Raw genomic sequence first — 24,341 nt, forward strand, 5'->3', positions numbered from 1 at the left:
GGGATCTGTCCTGGATGGTGGCCCACGAGATCCTCCCGGTCAGGTCCGTCATGCACTCCCGAGGAATGGCAGCGCATTCAACCTGCCCACGGCCAGGGTGTGGCGCCTCTGAGTCAGTGAGGCATGTCTTCTGGGAGTGCAGTTCTGCTGTCGAGCTGTGGGCACTGGCCGGTTCCTTGAAATTCCCGAACTTGCCAACAGGTGGAGACCTGACAGCCCAGATGGTGCTGTATGGGGTGAGCCAGAGAAAGATCCCTGCAAAGGTGTTGGCAGGTTACTGGCTCACCCTAGCCGCGATAAAAGAAAGCCTGTGGTCCTCCAGAAACCTGTTGGTGAGGAAGCAGAGGCAGACTCCCCCCGTGGCTGTGCTCCGCAGGGCCTCTCTAACCATCAACACCATGAGAGAAAGCGGCGGGCCCCGGACACAGTCGCAAAGAAGCGTCGTCTCTGCTTCACCGGACGAAGGAACCGGAGCCACACGGTGAAGCTCAAGGCAGAGGCGGACCATGGCTTTCCGGGTGTGGCTGGTGGGTAGGAGCAATGGGGAGGAAGGCTCTGTTCACCTGGGGATGGACCAGTTTTCCGTTGGAGGGGGAAGCGGTGGGGAACATATCTTGGACTTGCCCCGCTCCTGCACAACATCCAAGAGAGAAGAGAAAGGAAATTGTTTTTATACCTTGTTTTAGTATCTCTTTTAACTGTATGTTTTTCATTTTTAAATCCCTTTAAAAATGTGAAAAGACACTGAACTGCCAATAAAAAATTCTTGAAAATCAAAAAATCTGTTCTTATCAGTTTAATATCTGATACGTCTCCTATATGGAGACCATATATTAAATTGATTTTTGGACATGGGAGAAGGGCCAGGGGCTTGCTCCACCCTCTCTGCGCATTGACCCGGTATTGCATTATCTCTGGGAACAGTGCAAAAACCTAAAAGTTGTATGGAAATTAAGTGTACAAACCCCTCAAGCGGTTGGCCAAGGCCTTTCCCAATTGATGTGGAGTGTTCAAGTGAGGAGAAGGATGGGGGTATTTCGTTCCTTACCCTTCCTGGTTCCCTTCTCTGTATGGCTCCTTACCCTGTATGGTTCCTTACTCTGTCTGGTTCCTTTCATAGTGTTGCTCCTTACTCTGCCTTGTTCCTTACCCTATATGGTTCCTTACTCTGTCTGGTTCCTTTCATAGTGTGGCTCCTTACTCTGCCTTGTTCCTTACCCTATATGGTTCCTTAATCTGTCTGGTTCCTTTCATAGTGTTGCTCTCCTTACTAGGTCTGGGTTCTTACTCTGTGTGGCTCCTTACTCTGCCTTGTTCCTTACCCTGTGTGGCTCATTACTCCCCACCATGAGTAAGAACAAGGGATTATTTCCAGGCCATCAAGTCTATGAGCTCTACAATTCATACTTACCTGGCAGGGGAGACACCATGATCAGGAAGGTGGTTCACCCAAGGCGAGGCCCGGCCATTGCACTCTAGGTCATGCTGACCTTTGCGAATTCCCCAAATGTGGGAATCTCGACTGCATAATTTCTGGTAGTGGGGGACTGCGTTCGCGCTCTCCCCCGTTCATCACTTGTTAAAGAATGCTTTAGTTTGATGCAAGCTCGTGTGGAACACTCAGCCGAGGCTTGTCCTTGTCTGTAGGGTTTAACAAGTTGCCGGGTAGGTTGGAATCACCTTCTGGGATCAAGTTAAAATCGCGCTCTCAGTGAATGACCTTTGTCGACCTTCTTAGCACTGGACTGATCTCAAACTGTTGGCCCAGGCCTTTCCCAATTGATGTGGAGCATTCCAGTGAGGAGAAGGAAATCTGGTTCCTTACCCTGCCTGGTTCCTTTCTCTGTATGGCTCCTTACCCTGTCTGGTTCCTTAACCTGTTTGGCTCCTTACTCTGTGTTGTTCCTTACCCTGTGTGGCTCCTTACTCTGTGTTGCTCCTTACTCTGTCTTGTCCCTTACTCTGTGTGGCTCCTTACTCTGTGTGGCTCCTTACTCTGTGTTGTTCCTTACCCTGTGTTGCTCCTTACTCTATGTTGCTCCTTACTCTGTCTGGTTCCTTACTCTGTCTGGTTCCTTACTCTGTGTTGTTCCTTACTCTGTCTGGTTACTTACTCTGTGTGGCTCCTTACTTTGTCAGGTTCCTTTCTTTGTGTGGCTCCTTACCCTGTGTGGTTCCTTACCCTGTGTGGTTCCTTACCCTATGTGGTTCCTTACCCTATGTGGCTCCCTACCTTTTCTGGTTCTTTACCCTTTGTGGCCCCGTAAGTGGCTCTCGTTGACCTTTCGAGCCCCTCTAAAAGGTCATGCACATGGTTGCCATCGCTTCTCGGCCTTTTGGCTAAGATCAAGTGTAGTATCTGTTCTTATCAGTTTAATATCTGATACGTCTCCTATATGGAGACCATATATTAAATTGATTTTTGGACATGGGAGAAGGGCCAGGGGCTTGCTCCACCCTCTCTGCGCATTGACCCGGTATTGCATTATCTCTGGGAACAGTGCAAAAACCTAAAAGTTGTATGGAAATTAAGTGTACAAACCCCTCAAGCGGTTGGCCAAGGCCTTTCCCAATTGATGTGGAGTGTTCAAGTGAGGAGAAGGATGGGGGTATTTCGTTCCTTACCCTTCCTGGTTCCCTTCTCTGTATGGCTCCTTACCCTGTATGGTTCCTTACTCTGTCTGGTTCCTTTCATAGTGTTGCTCCTTACTCTGCCTTGTTCCTTACCCTATATGGTTCCTTACTCTGTCTGGTTCCTTTCATAGTGTGGCTCCTTACTCTGCCTTGTTCCTTACCCTATATGGTTCCTTAATCTGACTGGTTCCTTTCATAGTGTTGCTCTCCTTACTAGGTCTGGGTTCTTACTCTGTGTGGCTCCTTACTCTGCCTTGTTCCTTACCCTGTGTGGCTCATTACTCCCCACCATGAGTAAGAACAAGGGATTATTTCCAGGCCATCAAGTCTATGAGCTCTACAATTCATACTTACCTGGCAGGGGAGACACCATGATCAGGAAGGTGGTTCACCCAAGGCGAGGCCCGGCCATTGCACTCTAGGTCATGCTGACCTTTGCGAATTCCCCAAATGTGGGAATCTCGACTGCATAATTTCTGGTAGTGGGGGACTGCGTTCGCGCTCTCCCCCGTTCATCACTTGTTAAAGAATGCTTTAGTTTGATGCAAGCTCGTGTGGAACACTCAGCCGAGGCTTGTCCTTGTCTGTAGGGTTTAACAAGTTGCCGGGTAGGTTGGAATCACCTTCTGGGATCAAGTTAAAATCGCGCTCTCAGTGAATGACCTTTGTCGACCTTCTTAGCACTGGACTGATCTCAAACTGTTGGCCCAGGCCTTTCCCAATTGATGTGGAGCATTCCAGTGAGGAGAAGGAGATCTGGTTCCTTACCCTGCCTGGTTCCTTTCTCTGTATGGCTCCTTACCCTGTTTGGCTCCTTACTCTGTGTTGTTCCTTACCCTGTGTGGCTCCTTACTCTGTGTTGCTCCTTACTCTGTCTTGTCCCTTACTCTGTGTGGCTCCTTACTCTGTGTGGCTCCTTACTCTGTGTTGTTCCTTACCCTGTGTTGCTCCTTACTCTGTGTTGCTCCTTACTCTGTCTGGTTCCTTACTCTGTGTTGTTCCTTACTCTGTCTGGTTACTTACTCTGTGTGGCTCCTTACTTTGTCAGGTTCCTTTCTTTGTGTGGCTCCTTACCCTGTGTGGTTCCTTACCCTGTGTGGTTCCTTACCCTATGTGGCTCCCTACCTTTTCTGGTTCTTTACCCTTTGTGGCCCCGTAAGTGGCTCTCGTTGACCTTTCGAGCCCCTCTAAAAGGTCATGCACATGGTTGCCATCGCTTCTCGGCCTTTTGGCTAAGATCAAGTGTAGTATCTGTTCTTATCAGACTTTACTACCTTGGACCAGTATACTGGTTCCTGGTAACAGGTAAGTACCTCTTAAGTTTTACCTTTTAAGTTTGGCTTTTTAGTTATTTTTTATAGATTTTATTGTTCATTTTTATCATAGTTTTGTGGTGTCTCCACCATGTCAGCCTCCCATGCTGGCATGCGGAGGCACCACACTGTGCGTTTTAATTTTAATGAAGTTAATGGTAAACTTTTAAACATGTCAAGACTAGATTTTTCTAGAAAGCTGATTCAGCAAATTTTGGAGTTTACTCCAAATGACTTGAACTGTATCCTTTCGTTACCCTTTAACAAAGGATTCGATGTCAGTTTTAGGTCTGCTGTTCAGCTTAAAGATTTTTGGATTCGTTTTGAGAATGCCAAACCCCAGTTTTCTGCATTTGCAGTGGAGAAACTGACGGACAACTCCTTGAAAACGGTGATTGTCCGAATGTTCAATGAAACTGTAAATGCAGAGGATGTATGCATATGGCTGGGGAGATATTGTACTGTCAAAGGCCAGGCTACCAAGGTGAGAGATGAGGATGGCATCTGGAACTGCTCATGGAGGGTCCCTATCCAGCAATGGCCGGACCCTCAGGGCTTCCAGGGCCTAAAACATCTCCCACCAATGATGGTCCTGGGAGAAAACAGGGGCTACATCCACTACCAGGGTCAGCCCAAGCTCTGCCGGAGATGTGGGGAGCATGGACACCTGGTAGAGGCTTGTGAAAAAGTATTCTGTGGCAAGTGCAGAGAAATTGGACATACTTATGAACAGTGTTCCAATGGCAGAAAGTGCAATCTTTGTGGTGACTTGAACCATCTCTTCAGAGACTGTCCACGATCTTTTGCCAACAAGTTGAAAGTGACAAGAATGGCGGAAAAGGAAAATGGAGAGAAAGAGAGGGAAAGTTTCCCGCCAAATCAAAAAATTGGCGGGAAACTTTCAAATCTCCCTCCAAATCCTCCTAGTGGTGGAGAGGGCCCACAGGGGGAGGGAGAAGGGGAGGGGACATCTTCCTCCTCCACCTCAGTCTCCGCCTCCACAGAGTCCACAGATAATGTGAAGGACAAAATGGAGGAAGTGGGGGAGGGGGTGGGGGAGTCTGATGGCAAACTGGAGGAGGAAGATCAAACACTGTATGTCCCCCTCCCAAATCCACAGCTCTCCAAGAGACCGGCGTCCGATATATCTCTGGATCCCCCAGAGATGGTGGAGAAGAGGGGAAGACCTGGAGCTTTTACAGAGAGCGACTCCAGTGAGGGCTCCAGAGAATTCCCTCCAAACCCCCCCAACGAGGTCTCTTTCCTTGATGTCGCCTTACAGTCAACCCCAAAAGCTCGCAAAACTGGTAAGAAAAGCCATGCTGCCAAGCCCGACACCGAGAGCTCGAAGGGGAAAGTCAGCTCGAAGGCTCCACTCAAAAACCATGAGTGTAGATGGGAGCTACTTTCACAAGATATCAAATGATTTTTATAGTCCCCTCTCTGTAGTCTTTTAAAAATGTTTTACCTGTTGCTTTTAACCTTACTCATGTCTATCACCTTCTCGACTATCAATGTTAGAAGTGTGAAGTCGAGAGTTAGAGCCCAAACTGTTTTAACGTTCTTAAAGGATTTTAAAGCAGATGTGTTTTTACTTCAGGAGTGTGGGCTACCCTTTTTAAAAAACTACAGAGAGTGGGAAAAGCTATGGCCACAGCCCTCTATATGGAGCGGCTCGAACCAAAACAAAAATGACGGGGTGGCCATCCTAATTAAAAACAAAAATATCTCACTGAAGGGTAGCACAGTGGTGAAAGACGGACGGGCAATTTTAGCAAACTTGACTTTTATGGGAACCGACATTAACATTTTAAATGTATATGGTTTTAATGACAAAAACGACAGGTATGACCTTTTAGAAGACCTGCAGTCCCACATGCTAGGTAGGAGACCATTAGTTGTTGGAGGGGATTTTAATTGTATTTTAAGTAGGAGTGACCGCAAAGGAGCAGGGTGCGATTTTAAAATGGACAAAACGTCGGTTTTATTACAGGAAATCCGAAAAGATTTTAAACTATGCGACTGTTTTAAAACACTGCATCCAAGAGAGGAGGGCTTCACTTGGTTCAGTAGTGATGGTACCAGAGCCTCTCGCATTGACTACCTTTTTTCAAGAGACTGCCCCCCGACAGATGCAACATTAACACCTGTTTTCTTTTCTGATCACGTCCTTCTCTCCTGCACACTTTCAATCACGCAAGGTGTGACTGTAGGAAGAGGTCTGTGGAAACTTAACTGCTCCCTTTTAGAAGATAGGGAGTTAGTTAGGGAATACCGGGAGCAGTACAAAGACTGGCAGACCCTTCAAGACATGTACAAGACACGAGCACCGTGGTGGGAAATGGTGAAAGGGAGGACACAGACTTTCTTTATGAAGGCAGGTAAAAAGACAAAAGATAGGGACGACAGACGCATGATGGGACTGCAGAAAAGACTACAAAGATACTTTTTATTAAACCAAAATGGTATCGATTTTAACGAGGAGATTTTAAATGTAAAACAGGAAATGACTGCAATAAGCGAAAAGAAAAGTAAAGGGGCAATAATAAGGAGTAAAGAAAGAGAAATAGAAGAAGGGGAAAAGTGTACACGTTATTTTTTTAGGAAGATTCTAAACAGAGGGGGAGGGATTTTTAATTTAAAAAATGGAGAAAATATTGAAAATACAAATGAGGGACTAAAAGAAGTCATTGAAACTTTTTTTACAAATATATATAACAGAAAGCAGGTCGAAGAAAATGTTTTAAATGAACTTTTAAAAATGCTGTCAAAAACAATCAATGACAGTGAAACCTTAACACAAACAATTACAGAAATGGAAATGACAAAATGTATAAAAACTTTTAAAAACCACAAAAGCCCAGGAGAGGATGGACTCCCTGTGGAATTTTATTGGACTTTCTGGGACATTTTAACCCCTGACTTGCTTGCTGTTTTTAACGACTTTGACACAATGACGACACTTCCCGACAGTTTTAGAGTAGGAATAGTTACACTTTTACACAAAGACAAAGACAAGACGGACATCCGGAACTGGAGACCAATTACACTTTTAAATGTTGATTGTAAACTTTTTAGTAAGATTTTAGCATCACGTATGTCTCCTTTTTTAGATGGGCTGATCCACCCGGATCAAGCCTGTGCCGTCCCTGGGAGGAAGATCACAGACAACCTCATACTGATCCGAGACACCATCTGTCTGGCGAGAGACAGAAACATCCGACTTTTAGTATTAAATTTAGATTTTGAAAAAGCCTTTGATCGGATCTCGCACCAGTACCTCTTCAAGGTACTGCAAAAGATGGGTTTTCCACAGAAATACTTGGATTGGGTGGGCCTGCTATACCGGGATATAACAAGCAGATTTGTTGTTAACGGGCATCTGACAAAAGCAGTAAATATCCGCTGCGGTGTCCGACAGGGATGTCCGTTATCTGCCCTCTTGTATGTGGCTTGCATTGAACCTCTGGCACAGGTCTTGAGAAGGGACCAATGGATCAGGGGGGTGCCAATTCCGGGTAGTGGAGGGAGGGAAGCAAAATGTTTTTTATATATGGACGATTTTAGTATTCTCTGTTCTGACCTCCTCTCTCTCCACAGAACTTTAGACCTGACTGACTGGTTTGGACTGGCCTCTGGGTCCAAGCTCAACAGAGACAAGACCCATGCCCACTTCTATGGACCTTGGACTGACGTTGAAAAGACCGGACTACCTCTGACAGTGACCCAGACTGAACTAAAAATACTTGGGGTAAAATTTGACAAACACGGGGAGGGGGCGACAAATTGGAACCAGGTGTTAGGTAAAGTTAGTCAAAGACTGGGATACTGGGGACTAAGACGACTGACTTTTGAAGGGAAGATTTTAATCATAAAGACAGTTATAGTACCTCTTTTTTTATTGGTATGTTCAGTTTTTACCCCGCCTAGGAGGGTGCTTTTAACTGTTGAAAGGAAGCTTTTTTATTTTTTATGGCGCTCAAAAACCGAAAGGTTAAAGAGAGCGACCATGAAAAAGGAAAGAGAAAAGGGAGGGAAAGGGTTTCCAGACCTCAGACTGGTACTCGGAGGACATTACACATCCCTCCACCTAAAAATAGTAACCGCCCCATCCAGAAATCCAAAAACCGTAGCTATGACACGTTTCTGGATGGGGTACTATCTCCGACGGTTGGGACTGGTGAAGTGGGACCTCCGAGTGCCAGTGTCTTTTAACATGCCACCCTCCTATGGTTTTATCGAGAAATTTTTAAAGGGTTTTAATCTTGAGGGAGATGTACATGTTTTAAGTAGATTGAACTCTCTTGTGTCTCTTGTGCAGGAGCGGGAACCAGTGAGTCCAGTGCGTGGGCTTACCCAAGGTGAGCCCAGCACAGTTTGGAAGAATGTGAACCACCCTGCCCTCACCAACGGACTACGGGATCTGTCCTGGATGGTGGCCCACGAGATCCTCCCGGTCAGGTCCGTCATGCACTCCCGAGGAATGGCAGCGCATTCAACCTGCCCACGGCCAGGGTGTGGCGCCTCTGAGTCAGTGAGGCATGTCTTCTGGGAGTGCAGTTCTGCTGTCGAGCTGTGGGCACTGGCCGGTTCCTTGAAATTCCCGAACTTGCCAACAGGTGGAGACCTGACAGCCCAGATGGTGCTGTATGGGGTGAGCCAGAGAAAGATCCCTGCAAAGGTGTTGGCAGGTTACTGGCTCACCCTAGCCGCGATAAAAGAAAGCCTGTGGTCCTCCAGAAACCTGTTGGTGAGGAAGCAGAGGCAGACTCCCCCCGTGGCTGTGCTCCGCAGGGCCTCTCTAACCATCAACACCATGAGAGAAAGCGGCGGGCCCCGGACACAGTCGCAAAGAAGCGTCGTCTCTGCTTCACCGGACGAAGGAACCGGAGCCACACGGTGAAGCTCAAGGCAGAGGCGGACCATGGCTTTCCGGGTGTGGCTGGTGGGTAGGAGCAATGGGGAGGAAGGCTCTGTTCACCTGGGGATGGACCAGTTTTCCGTTGGAGGGGGAAGCGGTGGGGAACATATCTTGGACTTGCCCCGCTCCTGCACAACATCCAAGAGAGAAGAGAAAGGAAATTGTTTTTATACCTTGTTTTAGTATCTCTTTTAACTGTATGTTTTTCATTTTTAAATCCCTTTAAAAATGTGAAAAGACACTGAACTGCCAATAAAAAATTCTTGAAAATCAAAAAATCTGTTCTTATCAGTTTAATATCTGATACGTCTCCTATATGGAGACCATATATTAAATTGATTTTTGGACATGGGAGAAGGGCCAGGGGCTTGCTCCACCCTCTCTGCGCATTGACCCGGTATTGCATTATCTCTGGGAACAGTGCAAAAACCTAAAAGTTGTATGGAAATTAAGTGTACAAACCCCTCAAGCGGTTGGCCAAGGCCTTTCCCAATTGATGTGGAGTGTTCAAGTGAGGAGAAGGATGGGGGTATTTCGTTCCTTACCCTTCCTGGTTCCCTTCTCTGTATGGCTCCTTACCCTGTATGGTTCCTTACTCTGTCTGGTTCCTTTCATAGTGTTGCTCCTTACTCTGCCTTGTTCCTTACCCTATATGGTTCCTTACTCTGTCTGGTTCCTTTCATAGTGTGGCTCCTTACTCTGCCTTGTTCCTTACCCTATATGGTTCCTTAATCTGTCTGGTTCCTTTCATAGTGTTGCTCTCCTTACTAGGTCTGGGTTCTTACTCTGTGTGGCTCCTTACTCTGCCTTGTTCCTTACCCTGTGTGGCTCATTACTCCCCACCATGAGTAAGAACAAGGGATTATTTCCAGGCCATCAAGTCTATGAGCTCTACAATTCATACTTACCTGGCAGGGGAGACACCATGATCAGGAAGGTGGTTCACCCAAGGCGAGGCCCGGCCATTGCACTCTAGGTCATGCTGACCTTTGCGAATTCCCCAAATGTGGGAATCTCGACTGCATAATTTCTGGTAGTGGGGGACTGCGTTCGCGCTCTCCCCCGTTCATCACTTGTTAAAGAATGCTTTAGTTTGATGCAAGCTCGTGTGGAACACTCAGCCGAGGCTTGTCCTTGTCTGTAGGGTTTAACAAGTTGCCGGGTAGGTTGGAATCACCTTCTGGGATCAAGTTAAAATCGCGCTCTCAGTGAATGACCTTTGTCGACCTTCTTAGCACTGGACTGATCTCAAACTGTTGGCCCAGGCCTTTCCCAATTGATGTGGAGCATTCCAGTGAGGAGAAGGAAATCTGGTTCCTTACCCTGCCTGGTTCCTTTCTCTGTATGGCTCCTTACCCTGTCTGGTTCCTTAACCTGTTTGGCTCCTTACTCTGTGTTGTTCCTTACCCTGTGTGGCTCCTTACTCTGTGTTGCTCCTTACTCTGTCTTGTCCCTTACTCTGTGTGGCTCCTTACTCTGTGTGGCTCCTTACTCTGTGTTGTTCCTTACCCTGTGTTGCTCCTTACTCTATGTTGCTCCTTACTCTGTCTGGTTCCTTACTCTGTGTTGTTCCTTACTCTGTCTGGTTACTTACTCTGTGTGGCTCCTTACTTTGTCAGGTTCCTTTCTTTGTGTGGCTCCTTACCCTGTGTGGTTCCTTACCCTGTGTGGTTCCTTACCCTATGTGGCTCCCTACCTTTTCTGGTTCTTTACCCTTTGTGGCCCCGTAAGTGGCTCTCGTTGACCTTTCGAGCCCCTCTAAAAGGTCATGCACATGGTTGCCATCGCTTCTCGGCCTTTTGGCTAAGATCAAGTGTAGTATCTGTTCTTATCAGTTTAATATCTGATACGTCTCCTATATGGAGACCATATATTAAATTGATTTTTGGACATGGGAGAAGGGCCAGGGGCTTGCTCCACCCTCTCTGCGCATTGACCCGGTATTGCATTATCTCTGGGAACAGTGCAAAAACCTAAAAGTTGTATGGAAATTAAGTGTACAAACCCCTCAAGCGGTTGGCCAAGGCCTTTCCCAATTGATGTGGAGTGTTCAAGTGAGGAGAAGGATGGGGGTATTTCGTTCCTTACCCTTCCTGGTTCCCTTCTCTGTATGGCTCCTTACCCTGTATGGTTCCTTACTCTGTCTGGTTCCTTTCATAGTGTTGCTCCTTACTCTGCCTTGTTCCTTTGCGAATTCCCCAAATGTGGGAATCTCGACTGCATAATTTCTGGTAGTGGGGGACTGCGTTCGCGCTCTCCCCCGTTCATCACTTGTTAAAGAATGCTTTAGTTTGATGCAAGCTCGTGTGGAACACTCAGCCGAGGCTTGTCCTTGTCTGTAGGGTTTAACAAGTTGCCGGGTAGGTTGGAATCACCTTCTGGGATCAAGTTAAAATCGCGCTCTCAGTGAATGACCTTTGTCGACCTTCTTAGCACTGGACTGATCTCAAACTGTTGGCCCAGGCCTTTCCCAATTGATGTGGAGCATTCCAGTGAGGAGAAGGAAATCTGGTTCCTTACCCTGCCTGGTTCCTTTCTCTGTATGGCTCCTTACCCTGTCTGGTTCCTTAACCTGTTTGGCTCCTTACTCTGTGTTGTTCCTTACCCTGTGTGGCTCCTTACTCTGTGTTGCTCCTTACTCTGTCTTGTCCCTTACTCTGTGTGGCTCCTTACTCTGTGTGGCTCCTTACTCTGTGTTGTTCCTTACCCTGTGTTGCTCCTTACTCTATGTTGCTCCTTACTCTGTCTGGTTCCTTACTCTGTGTTGTTCCTTACTCTGTCTGGTTACTTACTCTGTGTGGCTCCTTACTTTGTCAGGTTCCTTTCTTTGTGTGGCTCCTTACCCTGTGTGGTTCCTTACCCTGTGTGGTTCCTTACCCTATGTGGCTCCCTACCTTTTCTGGTTCTTTACCCTTTGTGGCCCCGTAAGTGGCTCTCGTTGACCTTTCGAGCCCCTCTAAAAGGTCATGCACATGGTTGCCATCGCTTCTCGGCCTTTTGGCTAAGCTCAAGTGTAGTATCTGTTCTTATCAGTTTAATATCTGATACGTCTCCTATATGGAGACCATATATTAAATTGATTTTTGGACATGGGAGAAGGGCCAGGGGCTTGCTCCACCCTCTCTGCGCATTGACCCGGTATTGCATTATCTCTGGGAACAGTGCAAAAACCTAAAAGTTGTATGGAAATTAAGTGTACAAACCCCTCAAGCGGTTGGCCAAGGCCTTTCCCAATTGATGTGGAGTGTTCAAGTGAGGAGAAGGATGGGGGTATTTCGTTCCTTACCCTTCCTGGTTCCCTTCTCTGTATGGCTCCTTACCCTGTATGGTTCCTTACTCTGTCTGGTTCCTTTCATAGTGTTGCTCCTTACTCTGCCTTGTTCCTTACCCTATATGGTTCCTTACTCTGTCTGGTTCCTTTCATAGTGTGGCTCCTTACTCTGCCTTGTTCCTTACCCTATATGGTTCCTTAATCTGTCTGGTTCCTTTCATAGTGTTGCTCTCCTTACTAGGTCTGGGTTCTTACTCTGTGTGGCTCCTTACTCTGCCTTGTTCCTTACCCTGTGTGGCTCATTACTCCCCACCATGAGTAAGAACAAGGGATTATTTCCAGGCCATCAAGTCTATGAGCTCTACAATTCATACTTACCTGGCAGGGGAGACACCATGATCAGGAAGGTGGTTCACCCAAGGCGAGGCCCGGCCATTGCACTCTAGGTCATGCTGACCTTTGCGAATTCCCCAAATGTGGGAATCTCGACTGCATAATTTCTGGTAGTGGGGGACTGCGTTCGCGCTCTCCCCCGTTCATCACTTGTTAAAGAATGCTTTAGTTTGATGCAAGCTCGTGTGGAACACTCAGCCGAGGCTTGTCCTTGTCTGTAGGGTTTAACAAGTTGCCGGGTAGGTTGGAATCACCTTCTGGGATCAAGTTAAAATCGCGCTCTCAGTGAATGACCTTTGTCGACCTTCTTAGCACTGGACTGATCTCAAACTGTTGGCCCAGGCCTTTCCCAATTGATGTGGAGCATTCCAGTGAGGAGAAGGAAATCTGGTTCCTTACCCTGCCTGGTTCCTTTCTCTGTATGGCTCCTTACCCTGTCTGGTTCCTTAACCTGTTTGGCTCCTTACTCTGTGTTGTTCCTTACCCTGTGTGGCTCCTTACTCTGTGTTGCTCCTTACTCTGTCTTGTCCCTTACTCTGTGTGGCTCCTTACTCTGTGTGGCTCCTTACTCTGTGTTGTTCCTTACCCTGTGTTGCTCCTTACTCTATGTTGCTCCTTACTCTGTCTGGTTCCTTACTCTGTGTTGTTCCTTACTCTGTCTGGTTACTTACTCTGTGTGGCTCCTTACTTTGTCAGGTTCCTTTCTTTGTGTGGCTCCTTACCCTGTGTGGTTCCTTACCCTGTGTGGTTCCTTACCCTATGTGGCTCCCTACCTTTTCTGGTTCTTTACCCTTTGTGGCCCCGTAAGTGGCTCTCGTTGACCTTTCGAGCCCCTCTAAAAGGTCATGCACATGGTTGCCATCGCTTCTCGGCCTTTTGGCTAAGATCAAGTGTAGTATCTGTTCTTATCAGTTTAATATCTGATACGTCTCCTATATGGAGACCATATATTAAATTGATTTTTGGACATGGGAGAAGGGCCAGGGGCTTGCTCCACCCTCTCTGCGCATTGACCCGGTATTGCATTATCTCTGGGAACAGTGCAAAAACCTAAAAGTTGTATGGAAATTAAGTGTACAAACCCCTCAAGCGGTTGGCCAAGGCCTTTCCCAATTGATGTGGAGTGTTCAAGTGAGGAGAAGGATGGGGGTATTTCGTTCCTTACCCTTCCTGGTTCCCTTCTCTGTATGGCTCCTTACCCTGTATGGTTCCTTACTCTGTCTGGTTCCTTTCATAGTGTTGCTCCTTACTCTGCCTTGTTCCTTTGCGAATTCCCCAAATGTGGGAATCTCGACTGCATAATTTCTGGTAGTGGGGGACTGCGTTCGCGCTCTCCCCCGTTCATCACTTGTTAAAGAATGCTTTAGTTTGATGCAAGCTCGTGTGGAACACTCAGCCGAGGCTTGTCCTTGTCTGTAGGGTTTAACAAGTTGCCGGGTAGGTTGGAATCACCTTCTGGGATCAAGTTAAAATCGCGCTCTCAGTGAATGACCTTTGTCGACCTTCTTAGCACTGGACTGATCTCAAACTGTTGGCCCAGGCCTTTCCCAATTGATGTGGAGCATTCCAGTGAGGAGAAGGAAATCTGGTTCCTTACCCTGCCTGGTTCCTTTCTCTGTATGGCTCCTTACCCTGTCTGGTTCCTTAACCTGTTTGGCTCCTTACTCTGTGTTGTTCCTTACCCTGTGTGGCTCCTTACTCTGTGTTGCTCCTTACTCTGTCTTGTCCCTTACTCTGTGTGGCTCCTTACTCTGTGTGGCTCCTTACTCTGTGTTGTTCCTTACCCTGTGTTGCTCCTTACTCTATGTTGCTCCTTACTCTGTCTGGTTCCTTACTCTGTGTTGTTCCTTACTCTGTCTGGTTACTTACTCTGTGTGGCTCCTTACTTTGTCAGGTTCCTTTCTTTGTGTGGCTCCTTACCCTGTGTGGTTCCTTACCCTGTGTGGTTCCTTACCCTATGTGGCTCCCTACCTTTTCTGGTTCTTTACCCTTTGTGGCCCCGTAAGTGGCTCTCGTTGACCTTTCGAGCCCCTCTAAAAGGTCATGCACATGGTTGCCATCGCTTCTCGGCCTTTTGGCTAAGCTCAAGTGTAGTATCTGTTCTTATCAGTTTAATATCTGATACGTCTCCTATATGGAGACCATATATTAAATTGATTTTTGGACATGGGAGAAGGGCCAGGGGCTTGCTCCACCCTCTCTGCGCATTGACCCGGTATTGCATTATCTCTGGGAACAGTGCAAAAACCTAAAAGTTGTATGGAAATTAAGTGTACAAACCCCTCAAGCGGTTGGCCAAGGCCTTTCCCAATTGATGTGGAGTGTTCAAGTGAGGAGAAGGATGGGGGTATTTCGTTCCTTACCCTTCCTGGTTCCCTTCTCTGTATGGCTCCTTACCCTGTATGGTTCCTTACTCTGTCTGGTTCCTTTCATAGTGTTGCTCCTTACTCTGCCTTGTTCCTTACCCTATATGGTTCCTTACTCTGTCTGGTTCCTTTCATAGTGTGGCTCCTTACTCTGCCTTGTTCCTTACCCTATATGGTTCCTTAATCTGTCTGGTTCCTTTCATAGTGTTGCTCTCCTTACTAGGTCTGGGTTCTTACTCTGTGTGGCTCCTTACTCTGCCTTGTTCCTTACCCTGTGTGGCTCATTACTCCCCACCATGAGTAAGAACAAGGGATTATTTCCAGGCCATCAAGTCTATGAGCTCTACAATTCATACTTACCTGGCAGGGGAGACACCATGATCAGGAAGGTGGTTCACCCAAGGCGAGGCCCGGCCATTGCACTCTAGGTCATGCTGACCTTTGCGAATTCCCCAAATGTGGGAATCTCGACTGCATAATTTCTGGTAGTGGGGGACTGCGTTCGCGCTCTCCCCCGTTCATCACTTGTTAAAGAATGCTTTAGTTTGATGCAAGCTCGTGTGGAACACTCAGCCGAGGCTTGTCCTTGTCTGTAGGGTTTAACAAGTTGCCGGGTAGGTTGGAATCACCTTCTGGGATCAAGTTAAAATCGCGCTCTCAGTGAATGACCTTTGTCGACCTTTTTAGCACTGGACTGATCTCAAACTGTTGGCCCAGGCCTTTCCCAATTGATGTGGAGTGTTCAAGTGAGGAGAAGGATGGGGGTATTTCGTTCCTTACCCTTCCTGGTTCCCTTCTCTGTATGGCTCCTTACCCTGTATGGTTCCTTACTCTGTCTGGTTCCTTTCATAGTGTTGCTCCTTACTCTGCCTTGTTCCTTACCCTATATGGTTCCTTACTCTGTCTGGTTCCTTTCATAGTGTGGCTCCTTACTCTGCCTTGTTCCTTACCCTATATGGTTCCTTAATCTGTCTGGTTCCTTTCATAGTGTTGCTCTCCTTACTAGGTCTGGGTTCTTACTCTGTGTGGCTCCTTACTCTGCCTTGTTCCTTACCCTGTGTGGCTCATTACTCCCCACCATGAGTAAGAACAAGGGATTATTTCCAGGCCATCAAGTCTATGAGCTCTACAATTCATACTTACCTGGCAGGGGAGACACCATGATCAGGAAGGTGGTTCACCCAAGGCGAGGCCCGGCCATTGCACTCTAGGTCATGCTGACCTTTGCGAATTCCCCAAATGGGGGAATCTCGACTGCATAATTTCTGGTAGTGGGGGACTGCGTTCGCGCTCTCCCCCGTTCATCACTTGTTAAAGAATGCTTTAGTTTGATGCAAGCTCGTGTGGAACACTCAGCCGAGGCTTGTCCTTGTCTGTAGGGTTTAACAAGTTGCCGGGTAGGTTGGAATCACCTTCTGGGATCAAGTTAAATTCGCGCTCTCAGTGAATGACCTTTGTCGACCTTCTTAGCACTGGACTGATCTCAAACTGTTGGCCCAGGCCTTTCCCAATTGATGTGGAGCATTCCAGTGAGGAGAAGGAGATCTGGTTCCTTACCCTGCCTGGTTCCTTTCTCTGTATGGCTCCTTACCCTGTTTGGCTCCTTACTCTGTGTTGTTCCTTACCCTGTGTGGCTCCTTACTCTGTGTTGCTCCTTACTCTGTCTTGTCCCTTACTCTGTGTGGCTCCTTACTCTGTGTGGCTCCTTACTCTGTGTTGTTCCTTACCCTGTGTTGCTCCTTACTCTGTGTTGCTCCTTACTCTGTCTGGTTCCTTACTCTGTGTTGTTCCTTACTCTGTCTGGTTACTTACTCTGTGTGGCTCCTTACTTTGTCAGGTTCCTTTCTTTGTGTGGCTCCTTACCCTGTGTGGTTCCTTACCCTGTGTGGTTCCTTACCCTATGTGGCTCCCTACCTTTTCTGGTTCTTTACCCTTTGTGGCCCCGTAAGTGGCTCTCGTTGACCTTTCGAGCCCCTCTAAAAGGTCATGCACATGGTTGCCATCGCTTCTCGGCCTTTTGGCTAAGATCAAGTGTAGTATCTGTTCTTATCAGTTTAATATCTGATACGTCTCCTATATGGAGACCATATATTAAATTGATTTTTGGACATGGGAGAAGGGCCAGGGGCTTGCTCCACCCTCTCTGCGCATTGACCCGGTATTGCATTATCTCTGGGAACAGTGCAAAAACCTAAAAGTTGTATGGAAATTAAGTGTACAAACCCCTCAAGCAGTTGGCCAAGGCCTTTCCCAATTGATGTGGAGTGTTCAAGTGAGGAGAAGGATGGGGGTATTTCGTTCCTTACCCTTCCTGGTTCCCTTCTCTGTATGGCTCCTTACCCTGTATGGTTCCTTACTCTGTCTGGTTCCTTTCATAGTGTTGCTCCTTACTCTGCCTTGTTCCTTACCCTATATGGTTCCTTACTCTGTCTGGTTCCTTTCATAGTGTGGCTCCTTACTCTGCCTTGTTCCTTACCCTATATGGTTCCTTAATCTGTCTGGTTCCTTTCATAGTGTTGCTCTCCTTACTAGGTCTGGGTTCTTACTCTGTGTGGCTCCTTACTCTGCCTTGTTCCTTACCCTGTGTGGCTCATTACTCCCCACCATGAGTAAGAACAAGGGATTATTTCCAGGCCATCAAGTCTATGAGCTCTACAATTCATACTTACCTGGCAGGGGAGACACCATGATCAGGAAGGTGGTTCACCCAAGGCGAGGCCCGGCCATTGCACTCTAGGTCATGCTGACCTTTGCGAATTCCCCAAATGTGGGAATCTCGACTGCATAATTTCTGGTAGTGGGGGACTGCGTTCGCGCTCTCCCCCGTTCATCACTTGTTAAAGAATGCTTTAGTTTGATGCAAGCTCGTGTGGAACACTCAGCCGAGGCTTGTCCTTGTCTGTAGGGTTTAACAAGTTGCCGGGTAGGTTGGAATCACCTTCTGGGATCAAGTTAAAATCGCGCTCTCAGTGAATGACCTTTGTCGACCTTCTTAGCACTGGACTGATCTCAAACTGTTGGCCCAGGCCTTTCCCAATTGATGTGGAGCATTCCAGTGAGGAGAAGGAAATCTGGTTCCTTACCCTGCCTGGTTCCTTTCTCTGTATGGCTCCTTACCCTGTCTGGTTCCTTAACCTGTTTGGCTCCTTACTCTGTTTTGTTCCTTACCCTGTGTGGCTCCTTACTCTGTGTTGCTCCTTACTCTGTCTTGTCCCTTACTCTGTGTGGCTCCTTACTCTGTGTGGCTCCTTACTCTGTGTTGTTCCTTACCCTGTGTTGCTCCTTACTCTATGTTGCTCCTTACTCTGTCTGGTTCCTTACTCTGTGTTGTTCCTTACTCTGTCTGGTTACTTACTCTGTGTGGCTCCTTACTTTGTCAGGTTCCTTTCTTTGTGTGGCTCCTTACCCTGTGTGGTTCCTTACCCTGTGTGGTTCCTTACCCTATGTGGCTCCCTACCTTTTCTGGTTCTTTACCCTTTGTGGCCCCGTAAGTGGCTCTCGTTGACCTTTCGAGCCCCTCTAAAAGGTCATGCACATGGTTGCCATCGCTTCTCGGCCTTTGGTTAAGACTGCGATCACCTCCGTTGGGTAGATCACACTCTTGCTGATCAGTGGCTTGAGTGTTCACTACTCTGGAGGATATTTCATCTCTCCAGTGAAAAAACAGAGCATTTCTTGTAACTGTTTCCATTTTTCACAGGGGATACACGGCACACGCACTTTACTACCTTGGACCAGTATACTGGTTCCTGGTAACAGGTAAGTACCTCTTAAGTTTTACCTTTTAAGTTTGGCTTTTTAGTGATTTTTTATAGATTTTATTGTTCATTTTTATCATAGTTTTGTGGTGTCTCCACCATGTCAGCCTCCCATGCTGGCATGCGGAGGCACCACACTGTGCGTTTTAATTTTAATGAAGTTAATGGTAAACTTTTAAACATGTCAAGACTAGATTTTTCTAGAAAGCTGATTCAGCAAATTTTGGAGTTTACTCCAAATGACTTGAACTGTATCCTTTCGTTACCCTTTAACAAAGGATTCGATGTCAGTTTTAGGTCTGCTGTTCAGCTTAAAGATTTTTGGATTCGTTTTGAGAATGCCAAACCCCAGTTTTCTGCATTTGCAGTGGAGAAACTGACGGACAACTCCTTGAAAACGGTGATTGTCCGAATGTTCAATGAAACTGTAAATGCAGAGGATGTATGCATATGGCTGGGGAGATATTGTACTGTCAAAGGCCAGGCTACCAAGGTGAGAGATGAGGATGGCATCTGGAACTGCTCATGGAGGGTCCCTATCCAGCAATGGCCGGACCCTCAGGGCTTCCAGGGCCTAAAACATCTCCCACCAATGATGGTCCTGGGAGAAAACAGGGGCTACATCCACTACCAGGGTCAGCCCAAGCTCTGCCGGAGATGTGGGGAGCATGGACACCTGGTAGAGGCTTGTGAAAAAGTATTCTGTGGCAAGTGCAGAGAAATTGGACATACTTATGAACAGTGTTCCAATGGCAGAAAGTGCAATCTTTGTGGTGACTTGAACCATCTCTTCAGAGACTGTCCACGATCTTTTGCCAACAAGTTGAAAGTGACAAGAATGGCGGAAAAGGAAAATGGAGAGAAAGAGAGGGAAAGTTTCCCGCCAAATCAAAAAATTGGCGGGAAACTTTCAAATCTCCCTCCAAATCCTCCTAGTGGTGGAGAGGGCCCACAGGGGGAGGGAGAAGGGGAGGGGACATCTTCCTCCTCCACCTCAGTCTCCGCCTCCACTGACTCCACAGAGTCCACAGATAATGTGGAGGACAAAATGGAGGAAGTGGGGGAGTCTGATGGCAAACTGGAGGAGGAAGATCAAACACTGTATGTCCCCCTCCCAAATCCACAGCTCTCCAAGAGACCGGCGTCCGATATATCTCTGGATCCCCCAGAGATGGTGGAGAAGAGGGGAAGACCTGGAGCTTTTACAGAGAGCGACTCCAGTGAGGGCTCCAGAGAATTCCCTCCAAACCCCCCCAACGAGGTCTCTTTCCTTGATGTCGCCTTACAGTCAACCCCAAAAGCTCGCAAAACTGGTAAGAAAAGCCATGCTGCCAAGCCCGACACCGAGAGCTCGAAGGGGAAAGTCAGCTCGAAGGCTCCACTCAAAAACCATGAGTGTAGATGGGAGCTACTTTCACAAGATATCAAATGATTTTTATAGTCCCCTCTCTGTAGTCTTTTAAAAATGTTTTACCTGTTGCTTTTAACCTTACTCATGTCTATCACCTTCTCGACTATCAATGTTAGAAGTGTGAAGTCGAGAGTTAGAGCCCAAACTGTTTTAACGTTCTTAAAGGATTTTAAAGCAGATGTGTTTTTACTTCAGGAGTGTGGGCTACCCTTTTTAAAAAGCTACAGAGAGTGGGAAAAGCTATGGCCACAGCCCTCTATATGGAGCGGCTCGAACCAAAACAAAAATGACGGGGTGGCCATCCTAATTAAAAACAAAAATATCTCACTGAAGGGTAGCACAGTGGTGAAAGACGGACGGGCAATTTTAGCAAACTTGACTTTTATGGGAACCGACATTAACATTTTAAATGTATATGGTTTTAATGACAAAAACGACAGGTATGACCTTTTAGAAGACCTGCAGTCCCACATGCTAGGTAGGAGACCATTAGTTGTTGGAGGGGATTTTAATTGTATTTTAAGTAGGAGTGACCGCAAAGGAGCAGGGTGCGATTTTAAAATGGACAGGAAATCTGAAAAGATTTTAAACTATGCGACTGTTTTAAAACACTGCATCCAAGAGAGGAGGGCTTCACTTGGTTCAGTAGTGATGGTACCAGAGCCTCTCGCATTGACTACCTTTTTTCAAGAGACTGCCCCCCGACAGATGCAACATTAACACCTGTTTTCTTTTCTGATCACGTCCTTCTCTCCTGCACACTTTCAATCACGCAAGGTGTGACTGTAGGAAGAGGTCTGTGGAAACTTAACTGCTCCCTTTTAGAAGATAGGGAGTTAGTTAGGGAATACCGGGAGCAGTACAAAGACTGGCAGACCCTTCAAGACATGTACAAGACACGAGCACCGTGGTGGGAAATGGTGAAAGGGAGGACACAGACTTTCTTTATGAAGGCAGGTAAAAAGACAAAAGATAGGGACGACAGACGCATGATGGGACTGCAGAAAAGACTACAAAGATACTTTTTATTAAACCAAAATGGTATCGATTTTAACGAGGAGATTTTAAATGTAAAACAGGAAATGACTGCAATAAGTGAAAAGAAAAGTAAAGGGGCAATAATAAGGAGTAAAGAAAGAGAAATAGAAGAAGGGGAAAAGTGTACACGTTATTTTTTTAGGAAGATTCTAAACAGAGGGGGAGGGATTTTTAATTTAAAAAATGGAGAAAATATTGAAAATACAAATGAGGGACTAAAAGAAGTCATTGAAACTTTTTTTACAAATATATATAACAGAAAGCAGGTCGAAGAAAATGTTTTAAATGAACTTTTAAAAATGCTGTCAAAAACAATCAATGACAGTGAAACCTTAACACAAACAATTACAGAAATGGAAATGACAAAATGTATAAAAACTTTTAAAAACCACAAAAGCCCAGGAGAGGATGGACTCCCTGTGGAATTTTATTGGACTTTCTGGGACATTTTAACCCCTGACTTGCTTGCTGTTTTTAACGACTTTGACACAATGACGACACTTCCCGACAGTTTTAGAGTAGGAATAGTTACACTTTTACACAAAGACAAAGACAAGACGGACATCCGGAACTGGAGACCAATTACACTTTTAAATGTTGATTGTAAACTTTTTAGTAAGATTTTAGCATCACGTATGTCTCCTTTTTTAGATGGGCTGATCCACCCGGATCAAGCCTGTGCCGTCCCTGGGAGGAAGATCACAGACAACCTCATACTGATCCGAGACACCATCTGTCTGGCGAGAGACAGAAACATCCGACTTTTAGTATTAAATTTAGATTTTGAAAAAGCCTTTGATCGGATCTCGCACCAGTACCTCTTCAAGGTACTGCAAAAGATGGGTTTTCCACAGAAATACTTGGATTGGGTGGGCCTGCTATACCGGGATATAACAAGCAGATTTGTTGTTAACGGGCATCTGACAAAAGCAGTAAATATCCGCTGCGGTGTCCGACAGGGATGTCCGTTATCTGCCCTCTTGTATGTGGCTTGCATTGAACCTCTGGCACAGGTCTTGAGAAGGGACAAATGGATCAGGGGGGTGCCAATTCCGGGTAGTGGAGGGAGGGAAGCAAAATGTTTTTTATATATGGACGATTTTAGTATTCTCTGTTCTGACCTCCTCTCTCTCCACAGAACTTTAGACCTGACTGACTGGTTTGGACTGGCCTCTGGGTCCAAGCTCAACAGAGACAAGACCCATGCCCACTTCTATGGACCTTGGACTGACGTTGAAAAGACCGGACTACCTCTGACAGTGACCCAGACTGAACTAAAAATACTTGGGGTAAAATTTGACAAACACGGGGAGGGGGCGACAAATTGGAACCAGGTGTTAGGTAAAGTTAGTCAAAGACTGGGATACTGGGGACTAAGACGACTGACTTTTGAAGGGAAGATTTTAATCATAAAGACAGTTATAGTACCTCTTTTTTTATTGGTATGTTCAGTTTTTACCCCGCCTAGGAGGGTGCTTTTAACTGTTGAAAGGAAGCTCTTTTATTTTTTATGGCGCTCAAAAACCGAAAGGTTAAAGAGAGAGACCATGAAAAAGGAAAGAGAAAAGGGAGGGAAAGGGTTTCCAGACCTCAGACTGGTACTCGGAGGACATTACACATCCCTCCACCTAAAAATAGTAACCGCCCCATCCAGAAATCCAAAAACCGTAGCTATGACACGTTTCTGGATGGGGTACTATCTCCGACGGTTGGGACTGGTGAAGTGGGACCTCCGAGTGCCAGTGTCTTTTAACATGCCACCCTCCTATGGTTTTATCGAGAAATTTTTAAAGGGTTTTAATCTTGAGGGAGATGTACATGTTTTAAGTAGATTGAACTCTCTTGTGTCTCTTGTGCAGGAGCGGGAACCAGTGAGTCCAGTGCGTGGGCTTACCCAAGGTGAGCCCAGCACAGTTTGGAAGAATGTGAACCACCCTGCCCTCACTAACGGACTACGGGATCTGTCCTGGATGGTGGCCCACGAGATCCTCCCGGTCAGGTCCGTCATGCACTCCCGAGGAATGGCAGCGCATTCAACCTGCCCACGGCCAGGGTGTGGCGCCTCTGAGTCAGTGAGGCATGTCTTCTGGGAGTGCAGTTCTGCTGTCGAGCTGTGGGCACTGGCCGGTTCCTTGAAATTCCCGAACTTGCCAACAGGTGGAGACCTGACAGCCCAGATGGTGCTGTATGGGGTGAGCCAGAGAAAGATCCCTGCAAAGGTGTTGGCAGGTTACTGGCTCACCCTAGCCGCGATAAAAGAAAGCCTGTGGTCCTCCAGAAACCTGTTGGTGAGGAAGCAGAGGCAGACTCCCCCCGTGGCTGTGCTCCGCAGGGCCTCTCTAACCATCAACACCATGAGTGAAAGCGGCGGGCCCCGGACACAGTCGCAAAGAAGCGTCGTCTCTGCTTCACCGGACGAAGGAACCGGAGCCACACGGTGAAGCTCAAGGCAGAGGCGGACCATGGCTCTCCGGGTGTGGCTGGTGGGTAGGAGCAATGGGGAGGAAGGCTCTGTTCACCTGGGGACGGACCAGTTTTCCGTTGGAGGGGGAAGCGGTGGGGAACATATCTTGGACTCGCCCCGCTCCTGCACAACAGCCAAGAGAGAAGAGAAAGGAAATTGTTTTTATACCTTGTTTTAGTATCTCTTTTAACTGTATGTTTTTCATTTTTAAATCCCTTTAAAAATGTGAAAAGACACTGAACTGCCAATAAAAAATTCTTGAAAATCAAAAAAATCTGTTCTTATCAGTTTAATATCTGATACGTCTCCTATATGGAGACCATATATTAAATTGATTTTTGGACATGGGAGAAGGGCCAGGGGCTTGCTCCACCCTCTCTGCGCATTGACCCGGTATTGCATTATCTCTGGGAACAGTGCAAAAACCTAAAAGTTGTATGGAAATTAAGTGTACAAACCCCTCAAGCGGTTGGCCAAGGCCTTTCCCAATTGATGTGGAGTGTTCAAGTGAGGAGAAGGATGGGGGTATTTCGTTCCTTACCCTTCCTGGTTCCCTTCTCTGTATGGCTCCTTACCCTGTATGGTTCCTTACTCTGTCTGGTTCCTTTCATAGTGTTGCTCCTTACTCTGCCTTGTTCCTTACCCTATATGGTTCCTTACTCTGTCTGGTTCCTTTCATAGTGTGGCTCCTTACTCTGCCTTGTTCCTTACCCTATATGGTTCCTTAATCTGTCTGGTTCCTTTCATAGTGTTGCTCTCCTTACTAGGTCTG

The 24,341-nt window shown here is 46.8% G+C and overlaps 13 non-coding genes and 4 pseudogenes across 13 annotated transcripts; all 17 read left to right on the plus strand.

Annotated features, from left to right (window-relative positions):
* The first annotated feature begins 761 nt into the window (after nucleotides 1-761).
* On the plus strand, nucleotides 762-934 carry LOC148072937 (U2 spliceosomal RNA; annotated as a pseudogene).
* A 469-nt stretch (nucleotides 935-1,403) lies between these two features.
* Nucleotides 1,404-1,568, plus strand: LOC148072938 (U1 spliceosomal RNA). The gene has a single exon (XR_015712340.1). It is a non-coding gene; the product is annotated as a U1 spliceosomal RNA (small nuclear RNA).
* Nucleotides 1,569-2,320: 752 nt separating this feature from the next.
* LOC148072939 (U2 spliceosomal RNA) lies at nucleotides 2,321-2,511 on the plus strand. The gene has a single exon (XR_015712704.1). It is a non-coding gene; the product is annotated as a U2 spliceosomal RNA (small nuclear RNA).
* Nucleotides 2,512-2,980: 469 nt separating this feature from the next.
* LOC148072940 (U1 spliceosomal RNA) lies at nucleotides 2,981-3,145 on the plus strand. The gene has a single exon (XR_015712341.1). It is a non-coding gene; the product is annotated as a U1 spliceosomal RNA (small nuclear RNA).
* A 701-nt stretch (nucleotides 3,146-3,846) lies between these two features.
* Nucleotides 3,847-3,991, plus strand: LOC148072941 (U2 spliceosomal RNA; annotated as a pseudogene).
* Nucleotides 3,992-9,126: 5,135 nt separating this feature from the next.
* LOC148072942 (U2 spliceosomal RNA) lies at nucleotides 9,127-9,299 on the plus strand (annotated as a pseudogene).
* Nucleotides 9,300-9,768: 469 nt separating this feature from the next.
* On the plus strand, nucleotides 9,769-9,933 carry LOC148072943 (U1 spliceosomal RNA). Its single transcript, XR_015712343.1, has one exon. It is a non-coding gene; the product is annotated as a U1 spliceosomal RNA (small nuclear RNA).
* A 718-nt stretch (nucleotides 9,934-10,651) lies between these two features.
* LOC148072944 (U2 spliceosomal RNA) lies at nucleotides 10,652-10,842 on the plus strand. Its single transcript, XR_015712705.1, has one exon. It is a non-coding gene; the product is annotated as a U2 spliceosomal RNA (small nuclear RNA).
* Nucleotides 10,843-11,849: 1,007 nt separating this feature from the next.
* On the plus strand, nucleotides 11,850-12,040 carry LOC148072945 (U2 spliceosomal RNA). The gene has a single exon (XR_015712265.1). It is a non-coding gene; the product is annotated as a U2 spliceosomal RNA (small nuclear RNA).
* Nucleotides 12,041-12,509: 469 nt separating this feature from the next.
* LOC148072946 (U1 spliceosomal RNA) lies at nucleotides 12,510-12,674 on the plus strand. Its single transcript, XR_015712344.1, has one exon. It is a non-coding gene; the product is annotated as a U1 spliceosomal RNA (small nuclear RNA).
* A 718-nt stretch (nucleotides 12,675-13,392) lies between these two features.
* On the plus strand, nucleotides 13,393-13,583 carry LOC148072947 (U2 spliceosomal RNA). Its single transcript, XR_015712706.1, has one exon. It is a non-coding gene; the product is annotated as a U2 spliceosomal RNA (small nuclear RNA).
* Nucleotides 13,584-14,590: 1,007 nt separating this feature from the next.
* On the plus strand, nucleotides 14,591-14,781 carry LOC148072948 (U2 spliceosomal RNA). The gene has a single exon (XR_015712266.1). It is a non-coding gene; the product is annotated as a U2 spliceosomal RNA (small nuclear RNA).
* Nucleotides 14,782-15,250: 469 nt separating this feature from the next.
* LOC148072949 (U1 spliceosomal RNA) lies at nucleotides 15,251-15,415 on the plus strand. The gene has a single exon (XR_015712345.1). It is a non-coding gene; the product is annotated as a U1 spliceosomal RNA (small nuclear RNA).
* Nucleotides 15,416-16,033: 618 nt separating this feature from the next.
* Nucleotides 16,034-16,198, plus strand: LOC148072950 (U1 spliceosomal RNA). The gene has a single exon (XR_015712526.1). It is a non-coding gene; the product is annotated as a U1 spliceosomal RNA (small nuclear RNA).
* A 701-nt stretch (nucleotides 16,199-16,899) lies between these two features.
* On the plus strand, nucleotides 16,900-17,090 carry LOC148072951 (U2 spliceosomal RNA). The gene has a single exon (XR_015712707.1). It is a non-coding gene; the product is annotated as a U2 spliceosomal RNA (small nuclear RNA).
* A 469-nt stretch (nucleotides 17,091-17,559) lies between these two features.
* LOC148072952 (U1 spliceosomal RNA) lies at nucleotides 17,560-17,724 on the plus strand. The gene has a single exon (XR_015712346.1). It is a non-coding gene; the product is annotated as a U1 spliceosomal RNA (small nuclear RNA).
* Nucleotides 17,725-23,822: 6,098 nt separating this feature from the next.
* On the plus strand, nucleotides 23,823-23,996 carry LOC148072953 (U2 spliceosomal RNA; annotated as a pseudogene).
* The last annotated feature ends 345 nt before the right edge of the window (nucleotides 23,997-24,341 follow it).

This window comes from Callionymus lyra, chromosome 8 (genome assembly GCF_982586985.1).
Source record: "Callionymus lyra chromosome 8, fCalLyr1.hap1.1, whole genome shotgun sequence".
Lineage (NCBI taxonomy): Eukaryota > Metazoa > Chordata > Actinopteri > Syngnathiformes > Callionymidae > Callionymus > Callionymus lyra.